This window comes from Gopherus flavomarginatus, chromosome 3 (genome assembly GCF_025201925.1).
Source record: "Gopherus flavomarginatus isolate rGopFla2 chromosome 3, rGopFla2.mat.asm, whole genome shotgun sequence".
Lineage (NCBI taxonomy): Eukaryota > Metazoa > Chordata > Testudines > Testudinidae > Gopherus > Gopherus flavomarginatus.
In genome coordinates this window covers 51847376-51856810 of record NC_066619.1, presented here as the reverse complement: position 1 = coordinate 51856810, position 9435 = coordinate 51847376, and the positions used below count along the sequence as shown (strand labels likewise).

General features: G+C 45.8%; 1 protein-coding gene across 2 annotated transcripts in view; it reads right to left on the bottom strand.

Annotated features, from left to right (window-relative positions):
* FAM151B (family with sequence similarity 151 member B) overlaps positions 1 to 9435 on the bottom strand; it is a 310696-nt gene that overhangs the window by 179384 nt on the left and 121877 nt on the right. The window lies entirely within an intron of this gene.

The following is a 9435-nucleotide window of genomic DNA, read 5'->3' as shown; positions in this document are numbered from 1 at the left end:
GACCTCAAGGCACTTAGAGCTGGCCCAAAGCATAGGGAAATAATTGTGGTATCTCATACCTTGTGTGGTGACTAAAAGTAAATTTTAACTTTTAATGGCAGCTACAGTGCTATATTACACACTAAACAAATATCCTTTATCTGTTTAAAAACCTTCTAGGGGAGAGGGATGCTTTGCCATAGCCATATCTTACTTGAAGTCTGCTGCAAGAGGTAGACAATCTAACCCTTTTGGCAAACTAGTCCATTCAAAACTCCACACACAAAAAAGTCAACCATGTGAATCGGCATTTGTCAGCAGAGGAGAAACTGACAAGTTATGGTAGTAGATTACATCTTATGATGGAATTTACTGTGGCTATGGGTCTGACAGAAGACAATTAGGGGTCCTGTTCAACCCTCCTTACTCTGAAGTTAGAGTTTTGTCTGAGTAAGGACTACTAACTAAAGGCGTAATCCAAAACCCACTGGAGTCTATGGAAAGATTATCACTGACTTCAGTGGACTTCGGCTCAGGTTTGTCACCCCTAGAAATAGCATTTGTGATTTAAGTACCATATGTGTTCCTTGGTAAATAGGATCTTATCATAAAGGTAGCGAGTTCAGAAATGAATTTGAGACCTCTATTCTCCAAGGTGAATAATCTTTAATGTCGGTGAACATTCCTTAGTAGAGCAGAACTGACAAAACTTGAGTATGAAAAGAAAATTTACATACCAAAACCAGGATGGGTGACAGTTCCAAAAACTAATTTGAAGTTGCCTAATATGAAAAATCATATACATTTACATATAAACTCAACATAAGCAAGGTATACACTATTCTTTTCACTCATGGTTTATGTAGTTACCAAAAACCTGAGTGGAAAAAATACAGTCTTGGTTCAGTTGTTTTTTTTTTAATCTTTTAGCTGGGAATATTCTGCAGTAAAAATATGCTAAATAGAATTACATGTGCCAAGGTAGGAAAATCAGTGTTGATAAAGAAGCGTCTATAATGTCATAACAACGTTGGATAGTATTTTTCAGAACTTTAAAACATGAGCATGAAATATCAAGTTATGGTCAAAGCAGCCCCCCGTAATTCTTTTCCTGAACTATAGCTAGAATTTTTTCCCCCATGCATGAGAATCAGGAAAGAACTAAGTAGGCCACATTTCCAAAAAGCAATTTCAGTTTTTTAAAAATATAAAGGCTGCTCTTATGTAGTGCTGAGAGATGCTGAGGTGTTGCAACTCACTGACTTTAACAGGGATTGAAGACAGCACTTCCGAACCTCTTAAAATTAGACCATTAGTTGTAGATCTGAATACAAGCACAGGACCTAATCCTGCAATGTACTAAATCAGAGGTGGACAGACTACAGTCCATGGGCCACAGCTGGCCCACAGGACCCTCCTGCCCAGCCCTTGAGCTCCTGTCCCGGGAGGCTGGCTCCCGGACCGTCCCCCGCTGTTCCCCTCTCTTCCTCCCTGCAGTCTCAGCTCACCACGCCACTGGTGCAGTGCTCTGAGCAGTGGGGCTCTTGCAGAGCTGCAGCCTGTCCTGGTGCTCTAGGTGGCATGGCTGTAGCGCCACCAGCCACCGGTGCTCCAGGCAGCGCGGTAAGGGGTCAGGGAGAAGGGGGGGTTGGCTAGATGGCAGGGGAGTTTGGGGTGGGGTGGTCAGAGGGTGGGGAACAGGGGGGTTGAATGGGGTCAGGGGTCCTGGGGGAGCAGTCAGGAAGTAGGGGTTAGATGGAGCGGCAGGGGGGCAGTCAAGAATGAGAGAAGGGGTTGGATTGGGTGGCAGGGGGTGGGCAGGGGACAGGGAGAGGTGGATGGAACAGGGGCCCTGGTGGGGGAGGGGGGACCTTCAGGGAACATGGGGGTTGGATGGGGCAGGAGTACGGGGGGGTGTCAGGGGGTAAGAATATGGGGGGGTCAGATAGGGGTGGGGGCCAGGCGATGCCTGGCTCTTTAGGGAGGCACAGCCACCCTTAACTGGCGCTCCAAACAATTTTAGAAACCCAATGTAGCCCTCAGGCCAGAAAGTTTGCCCACCCCTGTATTAAGTGCGTCCTGCACAGCTTGAGTGCCCTTACGTCCCATTTAGTGAAATTATAAGGGCACTCAGCAGCTTAGAAGACCAAGCTCTAAGCAACTGAACATCATAGATACTGTGAATTAGATCTTTAACCCATCACTTAAATAAAAAGTAGCACACCCTTCAGTTACATGGCAAACAGAATAAAGGAAGCAGGTAGATGCTAAACAGAACCCTGTTACCTCAGTTTCCCTGGAAACCAACCCAGGGTTACACTTACTGGTTTTATTAAATGCTGTTATTGAATCCAACAGAAAAGGAATGGAGCTTATTCATGCACGTACATGTTCATCGCATTCATCCCCTCATGCACCCACACATTCAGGCAGGCGGAGAGAGTTACTGGAGACAGCAGAGGAAACTGAGGCATAGTAGATCTGGTGTGTCCACCTGCAGTCACGGATCCGGGCTGGCGAGCAGGTCAAGGAGCAGGATTCTTCTGGATTACATTCTACTGGATTGAGCGGAGGCTTTAACATAACAAACCCAACCTAGTTTAACTGGACATTTAGACTTGAATTGTGTTTAAAAAGGACAAGTATTAAAGTTCAAGGACCTATTGAATCAAAAGGATCAGCGTTATGAAGTCAAAGTTTCTGAGCTTAATTATGTCTATTACTTACAGTACATAACTTAAAAGTTGTGGTGGGAAGAGGGTAATTTAAGTCTGAAAGCATAACATGCTGAGAAAACACAAGCATGCTTACTTAATAATTCATGGTGATAGGGAAGCAAGAGGCTGGAACCCTTGACTTGTTCTGAGTGACAGACCTGCCTCTCCTTCCACACTGAAAAGTTCCAGGGAAACTGCAAGTCCCTATCCTGTTGCCCACTTCTCTGCATTTATAGAATGATCTGACCCTTTGTCTTTAAAGGAAAGCATAACAAACCTATAATCATTCATTTTACTGTACTCTATTGGCTTATTTCTCACCAAGCAGGAGCTGAAGAGCTTCTTCCCTTCCTTGTCAGACACCAACTGAGCTAGGTTCTCCCCTTTTAGCTCTAATCTCCAGGCCTGACACCTTCTTCACTTGTAGCAGGGCAGGGTTGATTTGAGCCCGTAGGGCTCTGGTTAACCCCTTCTTGGCCAACGTGGAGTTTGTATTTTGTTTGATTGGTTCTGATGGATTTTACAGTAAAATCATCACCTATTGATTAATAGGTATGAGGAAGTTTAAAATTGTATATTTACACATCAAGGAGCCAAAAGGAGGTATCGTTATCTTTAACTCACACTCCATTATTTTTCTTGTTAAACATCTCCATCTACCCAATGGATATGTGATATAAACCATTTTAGTTTCCTTAAAAACTCATGTGCTAAAGCAAGTTGTGATGTGAAAGAAGTTACCCATTAAGTGGATGCGAGTCTGCCACTTTTGAGGCAGCCTAAATTAATGTAGTTTACATATTTTTCAAGTCCTCTAAATATTAAGTTACTCTGAGGTTCCCCATAGATCAATCTGATTTGCCATAAACTTACATTGGAAGCAGGATCAGGCCTTAAGTTCTTGAAGTCCACCACTGAAGACACAGGACCAAATTCACTGAAATTAATGGAAGTGCAAGGACCTAGCTAGGACAGAATTTGGCTCCTAAACATGCAGTCAACCAGCAACTTCAGATACTGGAATTTGTGATCAAGCCACTCTTCATTTACTCAAGTTCAAGTGCTGAAAAGATGGAAATGGAATGAAACTGAGTTCTGTTCTTCAACTATGGTCATTGCTTAGCAGTGAGTTGCCTGGCAAATTTACTTTTACTCAGATAGGACATGGAACATTTTAATTGCCTTTATTTAACTGCCTTAACATTTAACTTGCCTTATTCATTTCAGCTGATACTGAAGATTGCACATTTAGTCAGTTCTGTGAAAGATAAAGTAGTTATTGCACATATCTTCTAGACCAGGGGTGGGCAAACTACAGCCTGGCGCATCAGACTTTCTAATCTGGCCTTCGAGCGCCTGCCGGGGAGCAGGGTTGGGCGCTTGCCGCGCTCCATGCATGCCGTGGCTCCCAGAAGCAGTGGCATATCCCTCCTCCAGCTATTACATGTAGCAGCACTCAGGGGCTCTGCACAGTGCCTCCACCCCAAGCGCCAGCTCTGCAGCTCCCATTGGCCAGGAACCACAGCCAATAGGAGCTGCAGGGGCAGTGCCTGTGGATGTGGCAGTGCACAGAGCCGCCTGGCCGTCGCTGCAACTCCACATAGGAGCTGGAGAGTGGGACATGCCACTGCTTCAAATAGCTACTTCAGGTAAGCACTTACTGGAGCCTGCACCCCTGAACCTCTTCCTAAGACCCCTCTTGCCCTCCAAACCCATCAATCCCACCTGGAGCACCCCCCCACACCCCTCAGCTTCACTCCAGAGCCAGCACCACTTGCTGGAGCCCTTATCCCCTGCCCCAGCCTGGAGCCCCCTCCCACACCCTGAATGCCTCATTTCTGGCTCCACTCCAGAGCCTGCACCTCCAGCCAGAGCCCTCACTCCCTCCCACACGCCAGTCCCCAAATTTGTGAGCATTCATGGCCCGCCCTACAATTTCCATGCCCAGATGTGGCCCTCCAGCCAAAAAGTTTGCCCACCCTGTACTAAAATAACATTGGCAACACCCTCAGAAGCAAATGATAAGCAGTTTTAGTCTAGTGACAGCAAGCTGAGGGAAAAAAAACATCAAACTTTGTTACAAGCAAATCAAGAGATGAAAGTTTTGTGGCCATTTTTAACTGCATTTTTCTTCCTGTGCTCTATTTAAGAAATTTCACCACAGATTGAATAATGCCCATAGTTTTGTACTGTTTTAAATTGTTTTTAAGATTGTTACTAAATGCATTTTAAGAAACTGGAAAATGTTCTGCCTCACTTTCCAGAGAGGCTGAGCACCACAATTTGCATTGGAGTTCAGCAGGAGTTCTAAGTGTTCAGCACCTCTGAAAATCAAGCCAGTTTGGTGTATCTTACTGGACTACCGTGCATGAAACTGAAGAAATGATTGTATTCCTCAAAACTTCCTTTTCCATGTAGTTAAGTTCAGAAACTACTAAAAACTCTATCAGATTTGCCCACAGGACAACATGTTAACCATTAAATTTTCGTATTCTTATTTAGGTTGAGGCAGTAGATCTCATGCAGATCTATGGAATGAGCTAAGAAATTAGCACTGAATGCATGACTGTGCAGAATTAACATTTTGGCAATTATTCATCTGACTTAAGCCATGTAGAAAATGCCAGTGGTCTCAAAAATTAATGTGTTCATGTTTAACTTACCAAACTTTTCATATGTAGTAACTGGAACCTATGACTTATGAATAGATTTTAAAAAAAAATCTAGTTTTAGGACTAGATTGCGCCATCTCTTATTCATGCTGAATAGTACCTTAATACAGTGGTTCTCAACCAGGGTTACTCGTACCCCTGAGGGTACACACACATCTTCCAGGGGGATCATCAATTCATCTAGATATCTGTCTAGTTTTGCAACAAGCTACATAAAAAGCATTAACTCAGTACAAACTAAAATTTCATGCCGCCAATTACTTATTTAAACTGCTCTATATACTTACACACTGAAATATAAGTATAATAGTTATATTCCAATTGATTTACAATTATATGGTAAAAATGAGAAAGTAAGCAATTTTTCAACAGTATGCTGTGCCACTTTTGTATTTTTATGCCTGATTTTGTAAGCAAGTAGTTTTTAAGCGAGCTGAAACTTGGGGGGTACTCAAGACACAAGCAGACTCCTGAAAGGGGTACAGTAGTCTGGAAAGGTTGAGCCACTGCCTTAATACACACACAAAAAAAGCAGGGGAGATTCCTTGCGTAGTAAGGTACTACATAACACGAGTGTTACACAACCTGGTCCTTAATTCTTAAACACAGAATGATATTTGTTGTTTCTTCATTGTTGATGGTACTCCTAGAGAGTTTTTTCCTCAGCTGTACTACATAAGGGATTTAAGATTAATGTTGGAATGGAATATTGGATTTTTTCTGGACATCATTGCCTTTGTGTTTCGCTCCATGAGAGAATGGCAAGTGGTTATGCTTTGTTGTGTATATTGTTACATTTATGTTTGTTACAAGAGGATTGAATACCAAGAACATTTCAGGATGGTAGGTATATGAAGCTAATGTCCAATTCTTACGTTTGAGAATATTTTGTTAACTCTATTTTAATGAAAAATTCTACTTCAAAAGCCATTTCCACCATATTCATGCCATAAGGAACCAGGATTTTTTTTAAATGACAGTATAAACACAGTATTTAATTTTTAAATGTTTTAATGTTCATTCCCAGATATTTTCAGATATTCACCATGTGGAAATCATTTAAGACAGGTCTTCTGAACATTTACCGTGAACAATTATTTTCTTAGCTACAAGACTGACAAAAAAACTGAATGGCTTGTCACTGCAATCCTGATTTTTCTCAGTGTAACGGATTGCTCACAAGTAACTTGGACATCAGATTTTTTGTCCATATGAATCAGAATAAATTAAGTGGGAAGAGTGTTTATTTGATTTTTTCCCCAAAAAAATCAGAGGAGGACAGAAAAAAGACAAGAATAAAAAGGAATAGGAAGGAAGGAAAAAGGTTGGGGGAAAAAGAATTACATCTCAGTTTCCATCTGCTAGCAATTAATCAAAGGTTTCTAACAAATAAGCTCAAATCTTCTCAAATTTGTTTGAGGTCTCTTCTCCAAAACATTACCTGCTTTTCAGCTGCCAGATCACCTGTGCGCTACAAGCACTGCTGTAGAGAACTAAACTTTTCATGAGTCGGAGAGAGTTTCCAAGATGGAAGGGATATATCCCAAAACAGTTCTGGGAAGTGATTTTTAAGGCGATATCCATTACCTACTAGGGAGGTTGTGGAATCTCCATTATTGGAGATTTAAGAGTAGGTTAGACAAACACCGGCAAATCACGGCCAATGTAAACAAATTGCGGATGGTCAATGTAAATGAAACCGTCTCATGGCCCACCACTGAATTACCCTGACAGGCCATGCACCGGCCGCAGGTTGCCCACCACTGGTCTAGATAACATAGTCCTGCCATGAGTGCAGGGGACTAGACAACCTCTCAAGGTCCCTTCCAGTCCTATGATTATATTAATCTTCCAATCTACTTCTACTCAGAAGGATCAGGGCCGGCGCTTCCATTAGGTGACTCTAGGCGGTCACCTAGGGCGCCAGGATTCGGTGGGGGGGGGTGGCGGTGGCATTTTGTGCGCTCCCCACAGGGTGCACAGGAGCTTTCAGTTCTGCTCCTGTTGTGCTGCCACCGAAGGACCTTCTTGCCAATGTGCTGCGAAAAACAGCAGCAGGCAATTGAGTAGCTCAATGGACTGCCGCTGTCGCCTGCAGCATTTTGGTGGAGGGTCCTTCGGTGGCATGATGGGAGCGGAACCGGAAGCTCCCGCGCACCCTGTGAGGAGCGCACAAAGTGCCACCCCCCTGAATTCTGCCTAGGGTGCCAGAAACCCTGGTGCCGCTCCTGAGAAGGATTGTATTCTGAGAATGCCCAACACAAGAGCCAGAGTGGCTCCAGAAGACCAACATCTCCAGCAGGTTACAATGCATCAGCCTGCTGCTATGTCCAGATCAGTGAGAACAAAATATAAACTACTTCAAGTGCTTGCTCATATCAATTCCAATTAGGTGTGTGCGCGCCGCGTACACGTTCGCCAGAAGATTTTTACCCTAGCAACAGTCGTGGGGGAGGGGTCAGCTGGGTTGCCCCCTGGAGTGGCGTTGCTATGGTGGTGAATATATACTCCTGTCGACCCCACTGTCCTTCAGTTCCTTCTTACCGCCTGTGTCAGTTGGAACAGTGGAGCGTGGCTCAGCTGATCTCCACTTCCCTAGCTACTCGTAGTTCCTTATTAATAGTTGTGTATATAGTTATCTCTATAGTTGTAGTTAATATTATAGAAACGACTAAAACAGTGTATATAGTAGCGAGGGGATCGGGGATTAGCCCCTTCCCCCCACCCGCTACCAGGGCTCATGCCCAGGTCACCAGGCTTCAAACTGTGCTCAGCCTGCATAAGCTGATGCTAACGGGAGATCCCCACAACTCCTGCCTTAAGTGCCTTGGGGAATCCCATCTCTCAGATAAGTGCCAGATCTGTAAGGCCTTTAAGCCGAGGACAAAGAAAGAGCGAGACTTTTGCCTCAAACAGCTCCTGATGGAGGCAGCTCTTAGTCCAATGCCCTTGGCACCGAGCGCTGAACAGTCTGTATCAGGGAGAAGCACTCTCTCGGCTCCGGATCGCCCTGGTACCACTAAGACCCCTTGGCATCCACTGTCGCCAGCACCAATGTCGGCTCGGCATCGTTCCCTGTCGCCGCAGGTCAAGAAGCATCGTAAGACTCCCACTGCTTCGGTGCCGCCTGCATCACAGTCAGAGCACCCGCCTAAGTCGGACTGCCCAGCACCGACACCTGCCGCAGCACCGCCAGCTTTGGCACTGTCGATTCCCGTCCCGCAAGGACCGTCGAGTTTGGTGCTGAAAGCTCCCCAGTGCATGCTGTGGTTGAGCTCACTATCCCATCCATGCCTGAGACCTTCTCCATGGCGAGGGACTTGATTGCAATGACGGAGTCTGCACTGCCTCAACCCCTGGCACTGCCGGTGCGGGTTATTCAGTCTATTGGTAAGCCTGCCCTGCTGAGGCCACCCTCCACTGGCACCGCTGAAAGACACCAATCAAGATCTCTGTTCCACCGGCGTTCTCAGTCCTGTCACCGTTCACAGTCCCGTCGCCGCTCTCCATCACGGTACCGGTCGCACTCGCAGCACTGCTCAGTGTTCCGTTCGCTGGCCTGGCACTCCCAGTACTGATCCAGCTCCCAGCACCGTTCCTGGCACCGCGCCTCTCGCAGCCGCTCCAGGCGACGAGCCTCGAGATCCCGGTCGACCTCCTGGCACCGTTATGGTCACAGGTCCCTGTCTCGTTCATGGTACCGGGTACCGCTCCCTGGTGCTGCACCAAGAGAGATCGTCTAGAGACATGGTCCCTTCTCAGGGTTTCTCAGCTCCTCCTTGGCCGTCTAGACACACCTCAGTGTCATCTCATGCGGATAGTGCTTCCTATGCACATGACTCAGACGTGCCCAGCTGAGTCTTCCAGGAGACCCAAGGTCAAGAACAAGGGCCTCAGTGGTCATTCTGGACACCTTGGGCATATCACCAAGCCCAAGGTGCACACCCAGAAGCCCCACACTCCGTGCCATCTGAACACCAGGTGCCAGAGGCGACTGTAAGCTGCCCCCCACCTGCGGGTACAGATGAAGCGTCCATTCTGCCGACAGACTCTCAGGTCCCACCTGA